The sequence below is a fragment of the Lampris incognitus genome, chromosome 11 (genome assembly GCF_029633865.1).
Source record: "Lampris incognitus isolate fLamInc1 chromosome 11, fLamInc1.hap2, whole genome shotgun sequence".
NCBI lineage: Eukaryota > Metazoa > Chordata > Actinopteri > Lampriformes > Lampridae > Lampris > Lampris incognitus.
In genome coordinates this window covers 7,429,688-7,438,422 of record NC_079221.1, presented here as the reverse complement: position 1 = coordinate 7,438,422, position 8,735 = coordinate 7,429,688, and the positions used below count along the sequence as shown (strand labels likewise).

General features: G+C 48.3%; 1 non-coding gene across 1 annotated transcript; it reads right to left on the bottom strand.

The window, feature by feature from the left end:
• Positions 1-8,458: 8,458 nt before the first annotated feature.
• trnag-ucc (transfer RNA glycine (anticodon UCC)) lies at positions 8,459-8,530 on the bottom strand. The gene has a single exon. It is a non-coding gene; the product is annotated as a tRNA-Gly (tRNA).
• Between the last annotated feature and the right edge of the window lie 205 nt (positions 8,531-8,735).

Sequence of the window (8,735 nt, the reverse complement as noted above, 5' to 3'; positions counted from 1 at the left end):
CCGGTAACATCTCTGATATTTTCATGCAATGGCGGAATCCATAAAGCGAGTGAGTGTTCCTGCTGGCTTCTGTAGCCATCGTCTTAACAGTCAGTTAATGCCACTCATCTGAAATATACTATATTATAGTGTACGTAACGTTTTTAATTATAGAGCAGTGGTTGATGCAGCCACTGTCTCCCTCTAGTGGTCAGGAAAAATGCCTTTACTGGAATGCATTTGTTCATTGGGAAGCGTAGGAAACTTTACCCTTTTTGAGCATTGTAATAGTTGTATTCAATTTCCCTAAATTATTTCAATCAAGCCCACCAGCAATATCCATGCCGTGAACAAAGTTAATCCTGAAGAATAACAAAAGATAGATACAGAGGGGTGAAGAATTAACCAACAAAAACTGTGTTAGTAAGGTGTTGAACAGCTTCAGTGCTCCGTGGTAAAGATTCTCCCAGTCTCTGAACTCTACCGGAGGGATGGACGCCATTCTTCCAGAAGATATTCCCTCATTTGATGCTTTGATGATGGTGGTGGAGAGTGCTGTCTAACACGTAGGTCCAAAATCTCCCGTAGGTGTTCAGCTGGGTTGAGAGCCGGTGACTGAAGGCCATTGCATATGATTTACATCTTTTTCGTCCTCATCAAACCATTCGGTGAGCCCTCATGCCCTGTGTCAACACTCCGCATATTTTCTTGTGTTTTCGTCCTTTGCCAGTCACGTCTGGAAAATGTTGTATGTACGTTCTTCCCCTCAGATTTAATGTCATGGTATTTGGTGGGATTGATTGTTTTTCAAAAAGGGTACGTCAAAGTCACGTCTCGACAACAGAAACTAAAAACGAATGTGTCACAGTGATGAGACTTAATGATACAGAATTCTGTCTCCCCAATCCTTTTTACGTAGCTCCTATATCCTGATGCTGCTGCCAACAACAAGGCCTCAGCTGCATTCTCCTTCTTGGATGGTGTCCGCAAACATGGATGGCCCTCAAGGTAGGAAGTATATCAAAGTCCTGCTAACGGGCCCTTATCCATTGTTCTGTGTTGTATGGGCTACACCCTCTAGTGGGTTTCACTGTTGGATAATCCCGTGGGTCCTACCACTGCACAATGCATGATGGCTGCTTAAATTCTTTTAGAGTACATGGTGACCAGGGGCTGGAAAATGTGGACATTGCACATGATGCATATTCTATGTACGAGAAACTGGACGTGGTAGCTTCATTGCTGGCGAAAGAGTCCACAATCAAAGGTAAAAGCCACCACCATCAGTTGGAGCAGAACCTGACATGAGCAATTTCCTTGAACTGTTGTAGGCATGCTTGTGCAGTATGTGTTGATTTTTATGTTTGTTTTTTTTCAATAAATTCTTATAGTTAGAATAGAGGCTGTGGTGTGATGTGTGGTCAGCTGTCACCTATAACTACCATCATGTACTAACATCATCATCATCATCATTGGCGGTCACTTGGGATCGAGTATGACTGTCCTCCCTCTGGGTCTTCAGGTGGGCATAGAGGCCGATCCTGGAGCCGTATAATGGGAGGATGCCTGCACGTGACAGCTTTTTATGTGGAGTGGCTGATGCGTCTGCAGCCACCGCATGGTCCTTGGCAGGGGGTGGCCAGAGTCCAATGACATGGAGAACGAAGATGATTGGGGACCATCCTCTGTTGCAGCCTTCATACGCCTTCACTGCTGGTGTGACCTGGAGAAATTTTCTGCCAGGTCCGCTGTTGAAGTCTTTGTTGGATCGTGGTTCATCTGGAACCCCACTCCCCCTTGACCTGTCTTGCTTGGGTGACCCTACAAGGAGCCAAGCTCCGGACAGCACAGCTCTTGGGATCATTGGTACACGCAAGCTTCTCCACCACGGCAAGGTAGTGATCCAGGCGAAGAATGTGCTACATACAATGGAAGAAGAGCGACTGATTGACTTCCCAAACGAGATGCACCTCTTTTGTGTGCTTTATGTGCTTCCTGCGTAGCTTCCTGGGTAGCTGGAACAGGCATCCTATCAGAAGTGAAGGAAATTTCTCTTCAGAGCAGCTGTGGTACATTGGGATGCTCTAACACCCGTGGCTGAGGCAGATGTAGAGGTGCACTTGAAATCATTTGCAAAGCACCACACTCTCCTTAGAGTTCTGTCTTAAGCAAATTTCCGCTAAAATCTTCCCCAGTAGCCGTTTGATGCTATAAAACCTTGCCAACATCAGTCATGTATCTGAAAATGATGATTGTCTAAGGTTATCCAGATGTTATATGGAATAGGCCAGCAGCCATAACCAACCCTTAAGGTGGTTTCTGCTGCCTTGTTTTTCCCCCACTATTATGTCCTGTTAGCCTAAACCTTGGGTCATCACAAGCTGATAATGAGCACAACCAAATTGGGGCCTGTTTACTCTCTGACTCTCAGGGGAGAGAAACCCCCTGCTAGTGAAATGATGTAAATTCAAATATTAAGCTACTGCAGCTGCATAAAAAGGTCATAGAATTGTGAAATTTTGCAGGAAGTATCTTGAAACAAAGGGGGAAATTGGGATTCTGGAGCTTGCTGCCGTTAGTCTGTAAAATATCATCCCCAACATCCCCAAAAAGGCAAAAAATGTACTGTGCGCTTGACAAATCCTTATAAAAAATGATTATTTCAAGCACTTTATACTGAGGGACACTTCCTCATTTGTAATTAAATGGTAAATGGGCTGCATTTATATAGCGTTTTTCTAGTCTACCGACCACTCAGCGCTTTACAGTGTATACCTCACATTCACCCATTCACACACACATTCATGCACTGATAGCGGAGGCTGCCATGCAAGGTGCCAACCTGCTCGTCAGGAGCAGTTAGGGGTTCAGTGTCTTGCTCAAGGACACTTCGACACGCTCTCCCCAGGAGCCGGGCATCAAACCAGCGACCTTCAGATGACCAGACGACCTGCTGTACCTCCTAAGCCATGCCATCTCAATAATAAAGAGTATTCTCCTCTTAACTGGGACACACGAATGGAGCTCCGGGCCCATGTGCCGCCGACAGGGAGTAACACTGGGGGACACACAGGAATGCTGGTCTGGGGTGGCCAGGGAACAGCTGGCACATCTTCTAGCAGTGGGGTGGACTGCTAAGACACCTTCTTCTTCCGCTTTACTAGCTGACTAGCGGCTGGCGCTGGCTAGCTAGTTTAACTGGGGGGGGGGGGGGTTGAAGGCCTATCCCAGCAGTCATTGGGTGGCAGACGGGGAGACACCCTGGACAGGTCGCCAGTCCATCACAGGGCCAACACATTCACACCTAGGGTCAATTTAGTATGGCCAGTTCACCTGACCTACATGTCTTTGGACTGTGGAAGGAAACCGGAGAACCCCACACAGACACAGGGAGAACATGCAAACTCCACACAGAGGATGACTCGGGATGACCCCCAAGGTTGGACAACCCCGGGGTTCGAACCCAGGGCCTTCTTGCTGTGAGGCAACCGCGCTAACCACTGTGCCACCGTGCCACCGTAATACGAAATAATAGTGAGAAAAAAAGGTCTCAGCAAACATCCTGAGGGCTGGTCCTGACTTCTGGTCAGGTGTGTCTGACCAAGAAGTTGGTATTGGTCGAACTTAACCTTACTGTCTTTCAGCCAATGGAGCATCTTTTCCGGGATCACTGCACTGATGCTGACCCAGAGGATGGAGCGATGGTGTCAGAGCTCCCTTTCCCCCTGTCAGACCAGAATCTTGCTGTCCTTCCAGGATTAATAAATCCCATGACATCGACGTTGTGTGATCAGGAGCTGTATGTTCACACTTGACCTTGTGCAACAGTCCCAAATATTGCCATTTTTTTGTCCCCTCCTTTGGTGGCAAGAAATAGGCTGTTTTTGTCTCTGGCCACATATAAGGCAATATCAGCCATTGTCACTCATCTGTCATAAGGAGCGGTCAAGAAATTTCCATTCTTATGAATTTAGAAAATAACATTACATAAAACTACATCTTAACACTTGTCTACTGTATACTGATGATACTGTGTTTTGCATTTTCTGTTCAGTTTTTTGCATCATGGGGGAGGTTATGCAGCTGCAACCTCATCCCACATCCTTGCACACTGCTTTCTACAGGCCACATTCATTGAGCAGTTTGGTCTATGGTTATGATGGCCGATTTACATAAAAAGCTGCGGTGGGGAAAAAAGTACAGGAAACTCGAGGTATTGTTCCTTTGCTGGTATTCCAGTGTAAGTATTACTGAAAAAAAGTCTACAAAGCTAAAAAGTAAAATGTACAGTAGTTCATTTAAAATGCACTTTGAGTGAGGGTTACTCAGTTCCTTTCTGTTTTATTGTGTATTTCGCTGCTAGCTGACCTTCAACCGGGTGCAGCTTGGTCAGGTTTCAGACTTCATCTTAAACAGGGCGAGCAGTAAACGTGGAAAAACACCCGCGATGTGTTTGTATTTTGATTTATTTTTTTTTCTCTTTCATACAGTGTAAAGCAAATACACCCAGATTTCTCAAATATTCCCTTGTAACAATTACCAGATACTTTTACCCCCCTTACGTTATGATTCACAAGTTGCTGAATATTAAATGTGGTCGTAAAGTAGAGGAAAATGACAAAATGTTAAAAATAAAGGCTGTCTGGTTGCAGTTAGTGCCTGTGAGATGACAAATTAAACAGTACACTCTTTTGTTTAATTCTCCCAGTGCAAAATCAAAGTTTGTGGCTGTGCAAAGACCTCGGAAAGGTTGACTTTTTTTTTTCCCTTTGTGCTTTGACTTTACTGGAGGTCGTACATTGTGTAGCTAATAACTAGAAATTAATTGCAAAAGACACATTGTAACAGTTGGGAAAAATACTCGACATTAAAATTATGGGGACGTACTCGTGTAAGTTTTAACACTGCACAACAAAACCAATCAAACTCGTGAATTATTTTCTTGCACTAGTAAAACACCACATAATGGAAACATTTTAGGGAATCCAAATAACCGTTGAGAAGTTTCTAGATCCTACCAACACGAGGATCGCCGGTTCGAATCCCCGCGTTACCTCTGGCTTGGTCGGGTGTCCCTACAGACACAATTGGCCGTGTCTGCGGGTGTGACGCCGGATGTGGGTGTGTTTCCTGGTCGCTGCACTAGCGCCTCCACTGGTCGGTCGGGGAGGGGGGGGGGACTGGGGGGAATAGCGTGATCCTCCCACGCGCTACGCCCCCCTGGTGAAACTCCTCACTGCCAGGTGAAAAGAAGCGGCTGGCGACTCCACATGTATCGGAGGAGGCATGTGGTAGCCTGCAGCCCTCCCTGGCTCGGCAGAGGGGGTGCAGCAATGACTGGGACGGCTCGGAAGAGTGGGGTAACTGGCTGGATACAATTGAGGAGAAAGGGGGAGGGGCCAAAAAAACATTTCTAGATCTTACAAAAGCCTGCACTGCGTTTGATTGCTGTCACCAACTACTACTACTACTTTTGGCTGCTCCCATTAGGGGTCGCCGCAGTGGCTCATCCATTTTCCATTTCCATCCATTGGTTTCTGTTGCCATCCATCCATCTATTATCCGAACCGCTTATCCTGCTTTCAGGGTCGTGGGGATGCTGGAGCCTATCCCAGCAGTCCCTGGGCGGCAGACGGGGAGACACCCTGGACAGGCTGCCAGGCCATCACACAGGGCCCACACACACACACACCCACACCCACTCACACCTTCGGATAATTTAGTACGGCCGATTCACCTGACCTACATGTCTTTGGACTGTGGGAGGAAACCGGAGCCCCCGGAGGAAACCCACACAGACACGGGGAGAACATGCAAACTCCACACAGAGGACGACCCCCAAGGTTGGACTATCCCGGGGCTCGAACCCAGGACCTTCTTGCTGTGAGGCGACCATGCTAACCAGTGCGACACCGTGCCGCCCCGCTGTCGTTGTATTTTTCTTAAATTCACAGTAATTCACACAGTGTGCAGTGGTGAACGTGGTGGTGGTGTGTGCATGCGCTAACACAAGTGAATAATAAATCGTGTGGTTTGGCATCCGTCCCACACACACACACACACACACGTGTGGTCGAGGTGAACAGTGATCTTAAAATGTTCTCTCTCTGAACGAAGCAGGTCCCCGTGTGACCGTCCAGTCATCCATTGCATCACTTGTGGGACAGAAAGTGCATCCTCATCCTCGGCAGTGCCGCCTGGGGAAATTAAAAACGAGACAATGTCAAAATAGCTGAACACAAATGGACAAAACCAGACAGAGATGTGATATTGCTTTACAGCATCTGTTTTAGCTCAGCAAACTTACAAGATCCTGCTCGCAGCTGCTATTATCAGCTGGACACGGTGACCTTTTCTTTTCTCAGGTACTTCGTGTGCATGCTTCAGTATTAAAAGATGAAACGTATTATTTCATGAAGTTATAAACGTATTAGAAAGGCTTCGAATGTAGGCGGCGCGGTGGTCAGCACGGTCGCCTCACAGCAAGAAGGTCCTGGGTTCGGGCCCCGGGGTAGTCCAACCTTGGGGGTCGTCCCGGGTCGTCCTCTGTGTGGAGTTTGCACGTCCTCCCCGTGTCTGCGTGGGTTTCCTCCGGGGGCTCCGGTTTCCTCCCAAGACATGTAGGTCAGTTGACTGGGCCGTGCTGAAATTGTCCCTAGGTGTGAATGTGTGTGTGCGTCAGCCCTGTGATGGACTGACGGCCTGTCCAGAGTGTCTCCCCGCCTGCCGCCCAATGACTGCTGGGATAGGCTCCAGCATCCCCACGACCCCGGTTGGGATAAGAGGCTTGGATAATGGACGGATGGATGGGCTTCAAATGTTTTCAGTGTTTCCTTATTCGAAGCAGCAATTCGTTGAAAGTGGTTGACAGTAGTCGTCGTAGTAGTAGTAGTAGTAGTAGTAGTGCTTTACTAGTAACAGTAATGTAGTAGTAGCAGCAGCAGCAGAAGTAATACTGTAACAGCAGCAGTAGTTGTAATACAGGAAGTAGTGGAGGCCTTAATAGGTTAGACTGTGCAAAAGCATGGCAGTGCAAAATCTAGCTGGAAGAACAAAGAACAAGAGTGTACAAGCATGAACTGGGAACCAAGCACAGTAATAAGAAATGAGGTAGATAAGAGCGTATGAGTGCTTTGCTGAAGCACTTACACTCCCCCCTCCCTCCCCCCCAACTCCCCAACTCCAAGAGCTTGTCTGTCTCATACTGTATATTCTTCATACAAACGACGCTATAACTCAACAAAGGCAGATTTATCTCCCAGTTTGTTCTCAAGCGCCTACGGTGTAAACAACACGTCCACCCGAGCTCTTGCAGGAAATCCGGGAAGTTGTTCGGTTAATTTCGCCTCTCTTGCGCGCTTCTGTGTAGCGCTTTCGCTCATCGCGGGGGCCAAGCGCGACACAATGGGTCCGCCTGATTGAAACGCGTAGAGGGAAAAATATTAGCCCAAGATTGCATGACCTTAATCGAGGAATTTCACATGTATCGCCCTCGTTTGACTCCTCTAAAACAAAAGGGTTTCGGCGGTATTAAGAGCTCAAGCTTGTTATATTTAGAGCCGCGGAGGAGCTTACATGCCTCTGGTTCAGGAGATCGTGGGGGCCTTACCTTATCACCGTCGCCAGCCACAAACGGGCCACGGCAACGCGCCGTTTCTTTCCACGACACCTTCTAGGCCGTAAAGTTGTAGTCCCTCACGAAGAAGAGAGAGGAAAGGCGTTTTATTTTGTCATTGCACGGATACAATGAATGGGTTCTCTGCATGTAACCCGTCCAGTTCTTCTTTCCCTTGCCTTGCTCAGTGGCACAGGAGTATTAACCCTAACATGCATGCCTTTTTTTTTGGGGGGGGGGATTTTTCCCTCCTTTTTTCACCCCAATTGTATCCGGCCAATTACCCCACTCTTTCGAGCCCTCCCGGTCGCTGCTCCACCCCCTCTGCTGATCCGGGGAGGGCTGCAGACTATACCACATGTCTCCTCTGATACACGTGGAGTCGCCAGCCGCTTCTTTTCACCTGACAGTGAGGAGTTTCACCAGGGGGACGTAGCGCGTGGGAGGATCACACACTTCCCCGACCGACCAGAGGAGGCGCTAGTGCAGCGACCAGGACACATACCCACATCCGGCTTCCCACCCGCAGTTAGTAACACAGGGATTCGAACTGCCGATCCCCATGTTGCTAGGCAACGGAATAGACCACCATGCCACCCGGACGCCCACATGCATGTCTTTTTCATGGTGGGAGGAAACCCACGCAGACATGGGGGAGAACATGCAAACTCCACACAGAAAGGTCACGAGATGGCCTGGGGTTCGAACCCAGAACCTTCTCGCTGTGAGGCAACGGTGCTGACCACTAGGCCACCGTGCCGTCCAAAACGCTAGTATTCCCGTCGGGGAGTCGAACCCCGGTCTCCCGAGTGACAGGCGGAGATACTCACCACTATACTAACGAGGGCAACAAAACCAAGTTCTTGCGATGGCCGGGAATCGAACCCGGGTCAACTGCTTGGAAGGCAGCTATGCTCACCACTATACCACCATCGCTCGCTTGCCTTGTTGTGACAGTTCGTCGTCCAGGTCAGTGGAGCTGAGGGCTCTTCATACGGCTACGGCACAAAGGCAGACATGACATTTATTTATGAAGTAAATTCTACAACTTTTCTGTAATTATTTCAACTTCATTATATTCGGTGACTAACTCTTACGGAGGAGAGGGAGGGTGGAGGATGCAGGGCACAGGTGAGGTGAG